General features: G+C 44.7%; 1 long non-coding RNA gene across 1 annotated transcript in view; it reads left to right on the plus strand.

Moving 5' to 3' along the window:
• Positions 1–16717, plus strand: part of LOC135302521 (uncharacterized) — a 33836-nt gene extending 17119 nt beyond the window's left edge. Inside the window, exons 2-4 of the long non-coding RNA XR_010364109.1 lie at positions 9111–9335; positions 14359–16285; positions 16503–16717. This is a non-coding gene — a long non-coding RNA (uncharacterized LOC135302521). The remainder of the gene's footprint in view (positions 1–9110; positions 9336–14358; positions 16286–16502) is intronic.
• Positions 16718–17449: the final 732 nt, after the last annotated feature.

Consider the following 17449-nt stretch of genomic DNA (forward strand, 5'->3'; position numbering starts at 1 on the left):
GCACCCCGGAGAGGGAGATGGCAATGCTCTAAGCCAAACCATCTTTGGAGATTTCCCTTGAAACCATGACTGTGTTAAACAATGGAGTCGAATCTCTTGGAAATGAGTTCATAAAAATCAGCTCTGCATTGTCAGCTGTAAAGGGAGAGGAGTGTTTTGTTCCTCAGGGCCTTATTCTAATCTCAGATGCACAGCATGCATTACCATATAGCTTAAAAAAGCAGATATTCCTGAGATGATATGTGGGATTCTGTGCAAACCTCTCAGAGAAACCAACATCCTTCAGGAGTTTTTAATGCACTCAAACACTCCCAGGCAGGAGTGGGCCCCTGATAGAGCATTTTTGGCTGAGGGGTAAAAGAGGGGATGAGGAAGTGTCCTCCCAAATTTGCCCTAAACCAGGACAGGAAGCCAGAGAGAAAATGAGGTGAAGAAGCAGAACATGCCAGAATTGGAGCTGGAACTTGTGAGCATCCCTTGACTCCTGAGAGGGACACGTGGTGGGGTGTCTATCCCATGGTAATATATGTGAGATATCACTGGAATATGAGACTAGAGGGGGCATTGAGTCTTACAGGAGTACTGAGACAAAAATCACATTTTAAGAGACAATGAGAGTTGGTTGGTTTGTTTGGTTTTTGTTGTTATTTGTTGTTGTTACTACTGGTAATCTTATCCTGCAACAGGAGCAGGTAATTTGGGCCATTCAAACCAGAATTAATTGGTGTCAACAGCCACCTTGTGCCTGACTTCAGTCTAGCTGCTGGAAAAGAGCATCACAAACTCATCCTGACAGCAGGAGGTGCTGAGCAATCACACAGACACAGGGCCAGAAGGAACCAGTGGACAGAATCTCTTCTGTCCCTACAGGCTGATTGTCAAAGCCTTCTCACAAAAACAATCCCACCAGGTGTGTGCACCTGATGCCTTTGGAAGTTTGAGGAGCAGGGCTTCCAGGAGTGGGGGACAGCAATGCCTGCCCCCAGAGCTGTGCTGCAGGGTGGGGCTGGGCCAGCTTTGGGGTGCAGGGCTGTTTGGCAGCCTGGCCAGCACTGCTTGCTAACTTTTCTCCAGAAACTGCAGAGTAGGACTGCCAAGTGGCACTGGTCTGGCTGGCAGCCCTGGATGCTGCCTGCCAGGGGAGCTGCACTCCAGCTGGGCCAGAGCCAAACGCTGCCTGTGGAAGCTGGAACATGGAATCAAAGAATCACAGAGTGCTTTGGGTTGGAAGGGGCCTTCAAGACCATCCAGTTCCACCCCCCTGCCAAGGGCAGGGATACCTTCCACTATCCCAGGGTGCTCCAAGGCTCATCCAGCCTAGTTTTGGACACTTCCAGGGATGGGGCAGCCACAGCTTCTGTGGGAACCTGTTCTGGTGTCTCACCATCCTCAGAGTAAGGAATTTCTTCCTAATTTCCAATCTAACCCTGCCCTCTACAAGGAACGTTTGAAGGAGCTGGGGTTGTTTGGCCTGGAGAAGAGGAGGCTCAGAGGTGACCTTATTGCTCTCTACACCTTCCTGAGGGGAGGCTGTGGACAGGTGGGTCGGTCTCTTCCACCGGGCAGCAACTGACAGAACCAGAGGACACAGTCTCAGCCACATCAGGGAAGGTAAAGGTTGGATATTAGGGGAAAAAATTCACTGAAAGAATAATAAAGCACTGGAATGCTCTTCCCAGGGAGGTGGTGGAATCACCATCTCTGGAGGTGTTCAAAAAAAGACTGGACATGGCACTTGGTGCTATAGTCTGGTTGAGATGTGAGGGCATAGGTTTGACTCGTTGATCTTAGGGGTCTCTTCCAACCTCATTATTCTGTGATTCTGTGATTCTGTGATTCTGGGATTCTGTGATTCTGTGATTCTCTGTCACTTTGAAGCCATTCCCCATTGTCCTGTGACTCCATGCCCTTTTCAAAACTCTGTCTACTGCTTAACAGCCAGGCTTGCAGAGGTTAACTGAGGATGTTGGTGACCATATGGTAGCATTTCTTGTTTAGGTAAACTCTTGCAAATCACTGTGTGGAGCTCTATGAAGATTGTGAGATTTCCCATATAACAGGATGGGGAGAGCTCAAGCCAATGTGTAGCACCCTCGTTTCTTTGTCTGGGTGGTCAGGCATGGCTTTGTGCACCTGAGAGCTGCTTGCCTCATTTTCACACTGCTGCTTGGATAGAGGGCTGCTGCCTGAGATGGGAATCACAGAATAATTTCGGTTATAAAAGGCCTCCAAGATCATCAAGTCCAAATTTTCTTCCAGCACTGCCACACCAGCACTAAGCCACGTCCCCAAGTGCCACACCCACACATCATTTAAATCCCTCTGGGGTGGTGACTCCACCACTGCCTTGGGCAGCCTTTTCCAGTGCTGACAACCTTTTTCTCTGAAGATTTTTTTTCCTTATACCAACCTAAACCTCCCCTGGTGCAACAGGAAGCTGTTTCCTCCTGTTCCGTCCCTGGAGAAGAAGTGACATGATGCTTTGCATGGTAGCATCTGATTTCAAGGTGTGCAGGAACCCTGTGCAGCAGCAGAATGCTCTTCCTGCTCCATGTTAACCCTTCTCAGTTTTTTTGGCTTGTGGCAATCACCCTAGAGCGGGACAGGCACCAAACACAGAGAGAGCACAGTGGTGGCAGCTCCAGATTTGTACCTGATAGGAAGTTTGCATTTCTTGGGTAACCAAAGTGTGGGGGGAAAAAAAAAAATCTCTGTCCAGAGGAGCTGTAGCAGAGCCCTGTTCTCCTGATGACACATTGGAGGGTTTAAGGTTTTTGGGCATTTCCTTTGCACATTTTGTTCATCCCCAACATAATTTCCTGTCACCCTGTTCTTCTAAGTTCTTCTAAGCCTTCTGATATTTACATTTTTGTAATAGAGTTCTCATGCACTTTCATGTAAATAATGATTATTTTGCATTCCTTTCTGGAGGAGGAGAGAATTTGATGGACTGTTGGTTTGACCGCTGTGGCTGGAGAGGTGGCAATTTCATTCTCCAATCCAGGGTCACTTTTGGAATTCTGTATACATTGAGGTTGAGAAATAAACTGCCCTTCTTTTTACTGTGGAGGTTTCAGCGTGTGTCGTTCATTTTGTGTCCTATTGCCACAATTTCCCACGAGCACATGCTGTGCCTTTGCCAGCTCCTTTGTCTTTCATCTCAGAGCTTTTTTTTAGGGGCACTGGGACAGCTGTGGGGAGAGAAGACAGTCCTGGCTGTGGCAGGGAAGTGTCACGGTCTGGCAGGCACTGGGGTCAAATCCCATCTCTGAGCCTCTTTCCTGGAGCTCTCACACAACCTGGGAGCAGGAAGACACGAGCTCCCCTTCTGCATCCTGGAAGAGGCAGAACAGATGCCATTGCTGACCCTTGGGATCTGTCAGAGAGGAAGGAGCAGAGCCAGCTCCAGGGCTGTGAGATGGATTCAGCCATGGCAGTGCCAGGAATTGCTGTCAGGTCCAGGAGATGGAGCTGGGTGTTTGTCACCTCCAGAGCCAGAAGCTCAGCTTGCCCCAGCAGAATCCTCCCTGTGCCATCAGCACACCTGGGCTTTGGGAAGGGTCATGGATTTGTCTTCTGCTCCAAATCCTTCCTTTCCTGCAAGGGTGAACTGGGAATAATCCTCGTAACATGGTTTGTGCTGTGGTGGCTTCTCAAGCCTTGGCTGAAGCGCTGCGTGGCTTCAGGAAACCTCTCCAAAAATCTCTCTGAGGCACACTGACCTCCCCAGCCAGCAGTGACCTGCTGCTGTGCTGTGCCCCAGCCAAAACTGGTGTGGGTTTGACCTTCAGATTCTTTCCTGTCCTTCCTGAGGAACTTTGGAGGAAATAAGGGAAAAAAACCAGTAACAGTGGGGTGGATTTTGATGGGAGCTGGAGTTCTGCTCTTCCCTGAGCATTCAAGCAGCTCTCCAAAGTCTTAAATGTGCATTTCCATGGCTAAACTGAGGTGTGACCATGCTCTTACAGGAGCTGTGCTCTGCCAAGCCCTGACCCAGCCCAGCACTTGCACAAGTGAGGACTTGGACAACTCAAAACCTATTGAATGCACCTTTGGGCTCCAGCACATCAGTAAAGCCTTGCTGCAGGTAGGAGGGTGCCCAGCACCAAAACTCCAGGGCAGGGATTACTCAGGAAGGGCTCAAATAATAGGAAAACAATGACTGAAAAGCTGCCTGTTCATTGCAGCCTCTCTGGAAACATAAGAGATGTGTTTAGGGAGCAAGGACAAAATGAAAGGGGCAGAACAATAAGCTGCTTCAAGCACCTGAGAATATATTTAAAGCAAGAAAAAGAAAAAAATAATTAAATTTCTGAAGAAGCACTCAAGTGCATTTTTTTCTGCAGCTGGTTCATGTATCACCTTCCTTATTGATTTTTTTTCCTTTGCGCTGAAAATATACATTATCTTCCAATTCTTCTTCAGTGAAGTAAATCTAAAATGAAAACAAACTACACATTTGGCCAACCCTGCCTTAAAATTACACATCAAGAACATTTCCAGTGACAAATACTTTCAAGGCAAACAAACTGAAGAGAAATTAAAAAATCTCTGTGGGGCATAAATATGTAATTACACTCACACAGGGAGCATTTTATCAGGTAAACCATCCTACTTTGTTAATTGAAATGCTGCAGCACAAGGTTTTTTGACAAAGGGACTGAATACACATGCATATTTTTCACTGCTGCTGTTCCATTTCTGTCTTTCCTTTCCCTGTGTGCTCCAGCGATGGGGTAGTGATCACTCCTGCTTTCTTTGTTCAAATATCCTCATTTCTGCCACCTCCACTTAATTCTGGCAGGGAAAGTTTTCCTTTCACTGGAGGTGCAGGATTGTGGGGGGTTTTGTTGACTTGAAAAAGAAACCAAACCAAACCCCAGAAAACCAGAAATCAAGCGTTTTTCTTAAATTAAACTCTCCAGAAACAATAAAATGCTGAGAATTAAAAAAGAAAGCAGACAGAATAAAAAGAACTGCAGGAAGTAGGTGCAGCTGTGTTGACCTAATCCCACTAAAACAACCTTACCAGGGTGAGGATGAGTTATGGGAGCAAGGCTGAAGTTTGGGACTAAAGGGGTTTGAGGTCCAGAACCCAAGCCTTTGTTACAGGAGCATTTGTCAGTGTTTAGTGGCCATGGGCAGCAGGCAGTGAAATATTTACAGCACAATCCTTTCCAAGAAGCGTGGCTGCTGGCAGGGTGTTTAATTGTCTAAATGCAAGCTGCAGTGCCAGCTGTGGGTTTGCTCACCCATCTGCGAGGGCTCTGCCATGCCAGGTCTCCTGCCCCGGGATGGAAACAGGGAATATCCTCCCTGGAAAGAGGGGTACAGGGTGGCACCAGAGCTTGCTTGGCACTGGTGACAGCTGTGACAACACTGAGCCTGAGAAGAAGCAGTGCCCAGGCTTCCTTTAAGGAAGGAATCTGGATTGCTGAGGTGCCAGTATTGTATTTGTGGGGTGCCCCAGTGAAGGAAGGAATGATGAACCTGGCTCCATGTTCTCAGAAGGCTAATTTATAACTTTATTATATTATATTAAAGAATACTATACTATACTATACTATACTATACTATACTATACTATACTATAGTAAAGAATACAGAAAGGATACTTACAGAAGGCTAAAAAGATAAAAATGAAAACTGGTGACTCTCTCCAGAGCCCTGACACAGCTTGGCCCTGATTGGCCATTGAGTCAAAATAATTCACAGCAGAATCCAATAAAAGAATCACCTGTGGGTAAACAATGTCCAACCACATTCCAAAGGAGCAAAACACAGGAGAAGCAAATGAGATAATACTGTTTTCCTTTTTCTCTGTGGCTTCTCAGCTTCCCAGGAGAGAAATCCTGGGTGAAGGGACTTTTCCAGAAAATATGAATGACTTTTCCAGAAAATATGAATGCCACATGCCAGCACCTCTTCTCCCTGCAAATAGATGGATGGATTATAATGTGTTCCCTCTCACAACCCATTGCCTGATTGGGTTTTTCTCTGCATTTTCTCCCCCTCTAATGTGCACTGCAGAAAGTGCCCCAATTGCACAGCCTTTAGCCATCATCATGTGAGGAAACTCAGAAAGGCTTCAGTGCTTTTCTTCTTTGCTTTGTTGTACTCACTTTCCTGCCATATTTCAACAGGGAAAGCTGAATGTTTTTGCATCTTCTCCTGGAAGATTGAAATTCCCGTCTTTTGTATGTTCCCATCTTTTGTATGTTTTGTATGTTCCATGCTCCCATTCTGCTTCACACTATCTCTGCTTCCCTGCATAAATCCTTCTCTTTCACAGTAATATCCCAAAGTATCATCTTCACTCCATTTCCAGTCCCTTTTCCAGGCTCTGCTGGTTTGTTGGGAACAGAAGAAGACTGGCTGACATTTCCAGAAAAGGGCATTTCCGTGCCATGCACCTCTCCAGATAAGTCGTGTCAACAGCCCACGGAGTTGTAAATCCTTGGAAAACATTCTAAAATGGGCAAAATGAGTTTGAGTGATCTGTCTCTGTTTCCTTTGTTTGGCTTTACAGCATAGCAACAACACTATGTGCTCCCCCAGGAGTGTTGTGATTGAATGTGAGTTGATTTAAAACTAAACCACAGTGGTTGAAGACCAAGAAGTTGCCAGAACTTGGAAGTCTCCTGTTTTCCCTCTGACCCTGAATGTTGAATAATTTTACAGGAAGATCAGGTTTGGTACAGGACACGTGACAAATATAGTGTGATGTAACAATATTTTAGCCACTAGTGTGTCCCTCCCCATTTATTTTTCTTTGGGTAGATCCTCTCTTTTTCCTCTCTAGAAGATTCCGTGCAAAAATCCCACCTGTGCTCTGCAGGACCTGGGTAGCCATGTGAGTGCCCAGCAGCTGAAATACAGGTGCTGTGAAGACTTTTCAGGTGGAAACTGCAGCTTCCAGAGAATTTTATTATCTTGAGAATTATGCACCTTCTTGGCAGGGATTTAAACCCAGACATCCCAGTCCATGCGTGGCTCTAGGTTTTGGTATTTTATCTTTGGTCTGTTTTGTTAGACAGATGGTTGTGGCAATAGAATATTTGCTATATTCTCCAATATCCTTGGCTGGCTCATGTCCCTCCTGACTCACATTCACAGGGATACTTCTCCATCTTTTTCTCCCCCTCCCTTTGCCTTCTGAGCTGTGGGGTGGTTGTTTGCTCAATAAACAATGTTTGAAGTCGGCGGTCTCCAGGTATCTGTGTTGACTTAAACCACTGGGCTGTGTCAGAGAGAGCAAACACAGCAGCTTTAGACACTGCCATGGTTCATGTAAAGCCCTCAAACATGGCTGGTGAGGATTCCCTTAGTGACAGATCAGGGCATGCTTGAAGGAGTTTGACACTGCATTACTTTTTGGTTTTATTTCCATTATTTTCCTAAAATACAAGAATAGCTTACCTGTGTTTACATAAAAAGCAAGATACCTCGAATCAATTTGGCTTGGAAAGTTGGTTATTCCAACATTCAGCTCGAATTCTTCACCTGGTATTCTCACAGGAACATCTTTCTTGGACATTTCAGTGTCTAGGATTTGCAAAGCAGAACAGCCACAGCACCCAGAGCTGAACTGCCAGGGATGGGAATGCAGGGATAAAGGCTCATTGAAGGCTCATTCTCTGACACTGTGTTTTTGTTCACCATTTTAAAAAACAGCCTGGGATCACTTTCAGGCTGTGCTTTTGTCATGACAACACCTGACAGCTTGGCCAGAAATTTCCAAAGGTTTTGATGATTAATTTTTCCTTGCATTTCGGTTAAAATATTGTGCTCTTGCATTACCTGATTTGGCTTTTTGCTCTTTTTAATGGGTGAATCTGTGCTGGATTCAGTTCCTGCCTTTTCTTCCTCACGTGTTAATGAATAAATCTGGGCTGGTTTTGCTGAGAGCTGTAACACTTGCTCCTGCTGGTGGGGAGGGCATGCCATGAATCCAAACTGGGATGCCAGCTAAAAGTGCACCTGCCTGTGGTGCTTTTAAAATCCCTCAGTGGTTTTATAAACCAGATGATGAGACCAGGAAAGTGTTTGCCAAACTCAGATTTAGTCTGTGGTGCAGTGGTAGCTGGACGAAGTGTTGAGCTACCAGGTGGATCATGCTGCTGGTAAGGCTGCTGTGACCCTTGTGAAGTGTTACAGGAATGCCTCAAAAAATGGAATATTGATTCCCTATCTATTTTTAAATACTGAAGTTCCTTTATAAGACATTGTTTAGCCATTTTAGTTAGTTTTTAATTTTTTTGCCACTTTGTTTTGTTTGTTGCCATAACACACCACCCAATTACGTTCTTTTTTTTACTGCCTTGTATGCTTCAGTCCAGAAGTGGATGGAGGCAGAAAAATATGGGAAGATTCCATGGCAAAGGAGGCTGCAGGGAGAATTCCTGTCAGCTGGGCTTTGTGAACAAGGCCACAGGTTGGGCAGTGGGCAGAAAGTCCTGACTGTGGAGTTTGGCCATAAATGCATATGAGGAATACTTACAGCTGTGGGAGAGCAGAAGAGAAAACCATTTGTGTTGGATAAAACCCGCATTTCTTCTCCTCTCCAGAATCAGTAAAGATATTTCTTCAGTAGAGGTGCAGAGGGAGCTCAGGAAATCTCCAGACAGCAGCACCTGGGGACGTGGTTTAGGGGTGGCCTCGGCAGAGCTGGGGGTATAGTTGGACTTGGTGATCTTGGAGGTCTTTTCTCACCTTAACAATTCCATGGTCCAGCTGAATCCCAGGAGAGCTGGTCAGCCAGCATCCTGGCACGTGCCCTGCACACCTCAAGGATGCTGCCTCACACTGTCTTTTTGCCTCCTCCTCTTGCAGACAAACTTCTCTGCTGAACAATGTAGATAGCAGCTTGGAAGGGAAAACAGAGCCCCAGCCCCTTCACAAACAAACCCAGCATCACTCTAAAGCCGTGCCTTTCCTTGGCCCTGCAGCATCTGTCAAAGAGCTGCTTCAGCACCTCAGTGCTTGGGAGCTGTAACTTCCACCCCCAAACTATTTGGCTTGCTCTGATATATTCCTGTGCTAATGCCAGTTTTCTGCCTAAGCAGGCTTCTTTGCTTTGTTGTGCTCACTTCTCTGCCATATTCCTACAGGGAAAGCAGAATGTTTTTGCATCTTCTCCTGGAAGATTGAAATTCCCATCTCCCTGGCTTCTCTGTAGTTGTTGAGATGGGAGGATCTTTCCTTAATGGAAAGCCAGTGACCCTGGAGAGGATCAGTGATACTCCCCTAACTCCACTGGCTACATCTGGATAAACCTGAGGATTTCACTTGGCTTTTCCACTCCTACAGGATATTGGAGTGCTGCAGTCACCCTGGTAAGACATATCCCAGTTTTATGTGTCTGTTTTTTGTCAAAAGGGGTCTTTATCAAAGTGGACTTTCTTAAATTAATCTCACATCTGTGACCCTGAGATCATCATCGAGTTTCCACAGGATTCCCATTTGTCTTAAAAGCCTCTCAACCTCATATTTCAGCAAGCTGGATTTTATCCTCCCATATTTCTCCCTCCTTTGAAAAAATAGCTCTCTATTTCTCTTTACACTCAGATAAACATTTGATGCTTCATTTGACTTGGGCTCCTTTTCCTGGGCAAAACCTGGAGTCTCTCTGTGAGGGTGGTTAATGTGATGTGTCAGTGCAAGGGAGTGTCCTTGCTTAGCCATCCCCACAAGGACTTACCTGCCTGGGCTCTGCAATTATGTGACTTTAATTGGCTTTTAATTTGGGAAGGTTATATAATATACTTAAATGAAAACCACAGAGGTGTTGTTAATACACGGGTTATGAGTTGCAAAGAAAATGATCAGTGACTGAATTGCTACTGAGCTCACACAGGCAAATTCACATTTTCTTTCCCACATATTTAATATGAAATATACCAGAAAGTTGATAATTAGGAAACTACAAGGGTTTAAAACCTCTATTGCAAAAAATACATTTTTGTGGCTCTGGAGGTTCTAAACATGCTTTCCATGTCGAGCTGCATGTTGCATTTATGCTGATTTAATCATTCATTAAACATTAGTAAGAGGCCAATTATGCTGTTCAAGAATAAGATGTTTTACGAGGAAATGACAAAAAGATACATGTAATCATTGAAATGCCAGTTTACAATCAGATAGGATGGGAAATAATCCCTTTAGCAAGCTTAAGCTTTTACATATTAATGGCAACATTGGGGAGAGTGGGAAGAGGGCTTTAACAGCCTCACGGCCTCCCAGCCCTGATGGGATGTGAGAGCTTGTGGTGCTCTGGACAGAGATTTAACAACTCTTATTCTGTGTACAGATACCTTGAGATTTGGGCTTTTCAAGGGCCTTACCTGTAGTTAGCCAGTCTGTGTCTACACATCCAACATGAACGTAGACAGAAGAGGGCTGGAAATACAATTCTGGCTCTTCAGGGAGGTGATGGAACCCCAGAATGTTTGGGTTGGAAGGGAATGTAAAGACCATCTCTTTACAATTCTCTGGCATGGCAGGGACACCTTACTATCCCAGGTTGCTCCAAGCCTCATCCAAGCTGGCCTGGAACACTTCCAGGGATGGGGCAGCCACAGCTTCTATGAGCAACCTCACAGCCAAGAAATTTTTCTTAATATCCAACCTAAATCTGGTCTCTCTGAGTGTGCAGCCATTCCTTCTTGTCCTGTCACCCCATGCCCTTGTTCAAAGCCCTTGTTCAGCTCTCTTGGAGCCCCTTCAGGCACTGGAAGGAACTCTGTGATCTCCTCAGAGTCTTCTCCAAGCTGAACAACTCCAACTCCCTCAGCCTTTCCTTACAGGAGTGGATTCCATCCCTTAATCACCTTCATGGCCTCCCCAGAATCCAAGGTGAGATGTTGTAGGGAGCAAAGAGAGTTAAGATCCCCTAGGACATTTCCATACTTATATTTTAAACGTCCAGGTCAAGCACTTCATGGAAAAGGGAGGAGGGGTGGAGGACTTACCCATGAAGTCAGACCTGAGAAACCACAGCTGCTGGAGAAGCAGGGAAAATAATCAGAAAATAATTTTCTCACCTGTTTTCCAATACAAGACTTAGGGGCACCAAGCAAAACTGTTGGGTTGTGGATGCAAAATAAACAAGAAGTGGTTCTTTGCATCCAGAGTCGTGAAGGGATGGAACTTCTGGCTGCAGTACTTGGTGGATGCTCAAAGTTCACCAAAGTTCAAAAAGCCAGCAGATAAATCCATGAAGAGAAACTTGTTGGGGGCTGTTAAACACCATGTTTCTCTTGCTCTGGAAGTTTCTCAGCTGCAAGGTTTTGTCAACAGGGAAAATGTGCAGTGGGAAGAAGACAACATCCAGCAAACCGTGGACTGCATTCCTGAAGGAGCTGAGACTGCCTTGGTGTGTATGACATGAAAAGCAAAAAGGTGACAAAAGGCCAAAAAGCTCCATAGGCAAGCTAAAAACTAGGAAGAAAAAAAGACATTTTTTAAATTTGAATGTCCTGATGAACTCTGCTCTAAAGTGTCTCACCTTTGAATTGCTCTGGGTACTTTCTGTGTCTGAAAGTCTCACAGTTCCCAGGTTTCCTCTAAGATTTGAGTTCTCCTGTCTTCTGCTCTAAGCACATTTGGATTGAAGACTGAATAGGGTCAGGCAGAGAAAATCCATCATAATTTGAGCAAACACTCAATCCTTATGAAAAATTAAAGACAGGAAACCCAGAGGTTAGGGAAACTTGTTTGCAATGAAGAAAATCACAGAATATGAAAGCCCCTTACATTCCAAGCGAACAACAGAGAACAAAGAAATTATATTTTCCATGCCTGTTCAGTCAACAGAAAATAACTAAAAATATGTTCTGTTAATGGATGTGGGACCAGAATATCCTGGGGCAACAAGAGAAAGGAGCAATGAAGACCCAGGTGAGCAGAATACGGGTTCCAGACAAACCTCAGCCAAGCATCACCCCAGCTTTCCAGAGCCATGCCAAGCCTTGATGTTCTCCAACTGCTCTACTGACTCCTGCATCTGGCTGCCCAGGGCACACAGCCCCCTTTTTCCAATTCCAGTTGGTCAGCTGTCCCCGTTGCCATGCTGGCCTCTGGGCAACAGAGCCAGGCAATGCTGTTGAGAGGGAGAAAAATGTATTCCAGCGATAATATTGAAGGGTTGCAGCTGCCAAACACACTGTGCCTGTGGAAACACCTGTTGAGTAGCTGTTGCAGTGGGAAGAGCAAGATGAAGAAAGACAGCTGTAAAAGTGCCAGCAGCAGTAGGAAGCTCTGCTAAGACTGCTTTGTGCCAGCTAGAGATGTGCCAAATTATTTGGCTGCATTTCAAATATCTGGGTGTCCACTACATTTGCCAGCTCACGCTCCCAGGGAATACTTCAGCATTAACACCACCACTGCCACGCTCCCCCTGCTCTCCCACTTTCATTTCAGCCTTTACATTTCCATGCTTCTTTTATTCCTGGTTCCTTCCAGTGTAAAGGAAAGCCCAGTTTTGCAGTGCAGAGCCCAAAAGAAGGGCTGGGATCTGCAGCTGGTGAGAAGACAAAGCACTGCTGTAAAGGGTTTTGGCAATTGGCTTGTGAGATCTGCTGGGTTATTTTTTTTGTGCCTCCCCTGCTGTTGTTGTTGTGGGTTTTTCCCAGAAAGTAATAATTTTATCTTCTACAAACACTTAGCTGGCCTGGACACTTCTGCCTATCCATGTAGAAATCCTTGGAGCTGCAGAGCTCACCTTGGGGAAGTTTACAATGGGAACAGAGGGGAAATTTGAAAGTTTAGGTGGGCTGGACAGGCAGCAAAGGTGGAAATACAATGGCAGAATTCTATAGGGAAATATTCCAAAGGTGTTGTAGCAATAGATGTGGCACTTGGGGACGTGGGTTAGCAGTGGGCTTGGCAGTGCTGGGGGAATGGTTGGACTTAATGATCACAAAGAAGTTTTTCCCAGCCTATATGATTCTATGATACCATGAAAAAGCACTGTCTGAAGAAACAAGGAATGGAGAGAAGGTAGACAAACCAGAGTCTGTTTTAGATAATCTTCCTCCTGAAGTGCCCAGAGAGTGCAGGTTCATGTCCAGGACCTCCCAGTGCCTCCTTATTTTCCTTTAAGACCATCTGCACTTCCAAAACCCTGAAAAAACACCCCCGTGGAAATCCTTCCTCTTGTCCACAGGGAGACTTAGGGGTATGCCCAAAGTTAATTTTACCTTTTAAAGAGTTTTGAAGGCTAAAATAAGCAACTAAATCTTAAGGAATTAAATTTTTGCTCACATAATTCCTGTTAACTCTCCTAACTCCTCACCTTGCCCTGGTGATATCCCAGACTCTGGAATTACAGAGCACTGCTGTGCCTGTACAGCTGCAGCAGTTTACTTGCTTTTCTATTTGACACCATCATCTATTGTCATGATTTCTTTAAATTCCCAAATCCTAAGAATGATCAAAAACTCCCCTGGACCAAAGAGATAATTCCTTTCTCAAGGAGCTTTTTTTTCCTTCCCGGGAAGGTTTATCTGTTAAGTATTTGTGGGAAACAATTCATCTTCTTCTGTTTATTTATGAATATTTCCAAGACATGGCAGTTGATTAGCCCTGGAGGTGGTATTTCTCTGGGAGGTATCATTGCTTTGCTAGTTGCAGACAGAGATGGAAAGGTCTGAAATCCCAACAAGCAGAATTGTAAAATCCTAATCTTCTTGTGTGCCTTCCCTCACCTCGTGGTAACCCTTCTGGGGCAGGGATTCACTCCTGTGGGGTATTTTTGGTTGCTTAGTCAGTTGGGCTTTGTGTGGCAGGTTTTTTTGTGGGTTTTTATTGGGTTTTTTGTGGTTTTTGTTTTGTTTGGTTGGATTTTTTTTTTTTTTAATTTTTAGGGGTTTTTGTTTTGCTGGGTTTTTTTTTTTTGTTTTTGTTTTTTGGGGGTTTTTTGGTGGGTTTTTGGTTGGTTGGTTGGTTGGTTGGTTGGGATTTTTTTTGGTTTGGTTTGGTTTAGTTTAGTTTTTTCTTTCCACAAAATGGGATTCTGTTTGAGCTTGGTTCTCTGAACTGACTGTAATACATGCAACAATATCTAAACCAAAAACCCTTCACACCCCTCCCTCAGAAGAGGACTTTTCTTTAGAATAAAACTTTTTTTTTTTTAATTTAAAGCAAATCTGCGCTTTTTGAAAGAAACAGAAAATATCACACCATTCAAATTGGCACAAGATTTTATCTTTCCCTTTTTAGCTGATTTTCCAAGCACACTCTGCTCTAATTACAGATTTTTGTTTCCAGACCCCAATCCACCTGTTCTTCTCCTGGATTGTTTAGGCCAGGATTATTATCTGTATGCTTGACTTATTCTGATTTTCCCTGTGGGTGAAGGTCAAAGAACCAGTGGTTGTACTTCAACGGGGCTTGCAAGACTCCTTGGATAATCTTTCCTCCAAGATAATGGGAGAAGTTGTCTCTTTTAGAAGTTTTCAGAAATTCCTGCCACTCTGCTCTTGTCTCTGTGCTAATCACTTAGGGAAGGACAGAGATATTTTCCCCTGAACTTTCAAATATCCAGTGGGACTAGAAAGCTACAGCCTCTTGAAACCCCTGTGTCTGAATCTCACAAATAATCATAAAAGACTTTGCCTGTTGTCTTGGCCATGGCAAACTTCTCTTCAGACAACCAGAAAATACATCTTTCCTGTTAATCTTCCTGCCTTTGTTGCCAGAGTCATGGGTTATGGTCTGTTTGTCCTGAGAAAATGTTATCTGAGTCAATATTTAGACAGAATAAGCCTTAATCACAACATAGTTTTATGCTTCATTAAAGAGGTTTTCCATTTGCTCCGTTCAGAAAATAATGCAGATGTATCAGAAGCAAACAAACCGGGTGGATTTCCTATTCATGCAACAACTTCCTTCTTGCACAGAAATACAGGACTGATTGCTTGTGCAGAAAACTTCCTTTTCTTCCTTCAGAGGAGGAAGAGAGACAATTTTCCCCACCCTCAGCAGTGTGGATCTCTTGTTGGGTGGTGCCCAAGCCCTCCCACTGCTGCTGCTCAGACCCAGAATGACCTGGACTGTTGTCCTCTTAGATGCCGCCCAAAAATGATGCCCAGCTCTGCAGACCATTCTGAACAACCTGCTTTTAGGAGTGGTCCCAGCCTTGGTGGATTCCCAGGAATGCAGCTCTGGCTGCCAGTCCCATCCCAGCTTCAGAGGGGAAACACCCAGAGAAGAGCCACAGAATCATTTAAGTTGGAAAAGACCTCCAAGACCATCAAGTCCAGCCTTTGGCTTGCCAAATAAACCATGGCCCTGAGTGCCACGTCCTTGAACCCCTCCAGGGATGGTGACTCCAGCCTGGGCTGCCCCTTCCAGTGCAGACCAGACCAACAGGAGAAAGTTGCAGGGGAACTGGTGGTAGAGGGAGGCCAAGAAGTCAAAGCCTGTCCCCTTCTCCAGGGCATGGAAGAGCAGATGATTTTTCCTGCAGTGCTCTGGAAAAAAAAAAAAAAAATCTTTCATCTCTTTCCTGAGAAAAGGCCAATGCTGAGCCTAGCAGATTATTCAATAACATCCCATAAAAATATTAAACTTCTATATTGGAACCAAATTAAAATTGTATTTCATGATGTGAACAAAGGTACCCAAGTCGATTTCGTCTCTGTCTCCCTCCTTTTTCAAATTTAATATCACACAGAAGAGAGAAATGAAATCTGTATTTAAATGGCTGTGGAACATTGTGCATTTAAAGTGCACAGCAAGTCACTCCCTGAAGCACTCCATATGATATGTAAATCTTTTGATCTTTCACAAAATGCATGATTTCCATAAAGAATAATGAGTGCTAGCTTGGGAAGTACAATATTGACTGTCACTGTACTGCACTTAGCCACAATTATTATTTGCATGGCTTTTGCAACATAACTGGAGGGGAGAGTCCTGTGAATATTTTTAATGCATTCTAATAGCTACTAAAAGAGATTTTATTTTATAATAGGTGCATTCTTTCTTTTGGGTCTACAAGCTTTTTCTTTTTCAATTTATTCATTACCTTTTTTTTGCTCTTTATAAGGAAGCATCTATGGGGAAAATCAGAGGAGCACACAAGTCCTGAGCAAAGAGGCAATTGACATCCTGCCCTGCCATGAGCTGCAGGAAAGCAGAGGAACCAACAATAACATTTATTTATTCTTGAAGCCAATGGGTGAAGCTTAACTTGAGAAAGGATCTGAGGTGTGATCTGTGTGAGAGAGCTTGAAGTGATCATCACCCTTTGAGGTGTTTTTGGCTGGATCCTCTGCAGGGTGTAAGTGCATGGAGATCCCATGGGATCAGTTTGTCAGCGACCACTGGGGTCAGTGGAGCCTTTGGCATCAACCCAGCCTTTTTCCTCTGGCTTTCCACATGGGAAGGAGTAAAATAGCCCGGTGGCAGCTGTGCTTATTTGCAGTGCTGGTGGTGGGGAGGGAGGAGCTGAGCCATGGCAGTCTGCATGCTGAGATTTTCCCATCTATTTTTCCCAGCTCCCGGGAAATGCATGAGCCCAGAGCCCTTGGAGGTGGGGAGCTGGATCCTGTCGAGCCGAAGAAGAGAATTCTCCCATTTTTCTCAGGGATCCCATCATCCTGTTTGTTCACCCAGGAGATGGGAAGACCACAAGCTCATGGTGCAGGAAAGAGAAGTAGAAATAAGGCCTATCACAAGCATCACATTAAATAAAGGAAAATTTAAGAACTAACTTGCTGCACCTCTGCTTCTTTGTTCCCTTCCTGAAGGTTTTGACATCTCTCTGAAGGTCTGTTCCAAGTAGCTCAATGCATTTTTTGCCTGCATTAGAGCAAAGCCCAAAAGTTACAGAGCAAGGTTAGGGCTGGCAGGATGATGATCAAGGAAAGGCAGATTATTGAAGATGAAAGATTGTCATAATAAAGGAATTATTGAGGAGTCCAAAGTGACTCAGTGGGGTCAAGTGCTGTTTCAGGACTGACTCCTCAGGGACCTGAGTGTCCCCACAAGTGACACACCATGGGTGTGACAGAAATCCAGCCCTAGGATGGGTCTGAGCCCCTGGTGACCTCTTGGTGCAGGGCACAGACCCCTCCTGGCACCAGGCAGCAGAGATTTCTGCTATATTATATATATAATCATATATATCATATATATCATATAATCCGGTCTCTAGGTCCAGCCTGCAAGGAGAAAGTAAAGTTTTGTCTCTGTGTGCCTCAGTTTCTCTGAGGGTGAATTAGGTCCAGCCTGCAGGGAGAAAGTAAAGTTTTGTCTCTGTGTGCCTCAGTTTCTATGAGGGTGAATTAGGCATAGTGCCATTTTCTTTCTTTACAAAAACACTTTGGGGGCCAGTGAAGAAATTGTTGTAATAATGGTGGAGCTGAACAGTGATAGAGGTGAACTGAGCTGAGCTGAAATAAGAAATTTGGTCTTCTGATTTGAAGCAGGCTTCAGGAGACCA

The sequence above is a fragment of the Passer domesticus genome, chromosome 6 (assembly GCF_036417665.1).
Source record: "Passer domesticus isolate bPasDom1 chromosome 6, bPasDom1.hap1, whole genome shotgun sequence".
Classification (NCBI taxonomy): Eukaryota; Metazoa; Chordata; class Aves; order Passeriformes; family Passeridae; genus Passer; species Passer domesticus.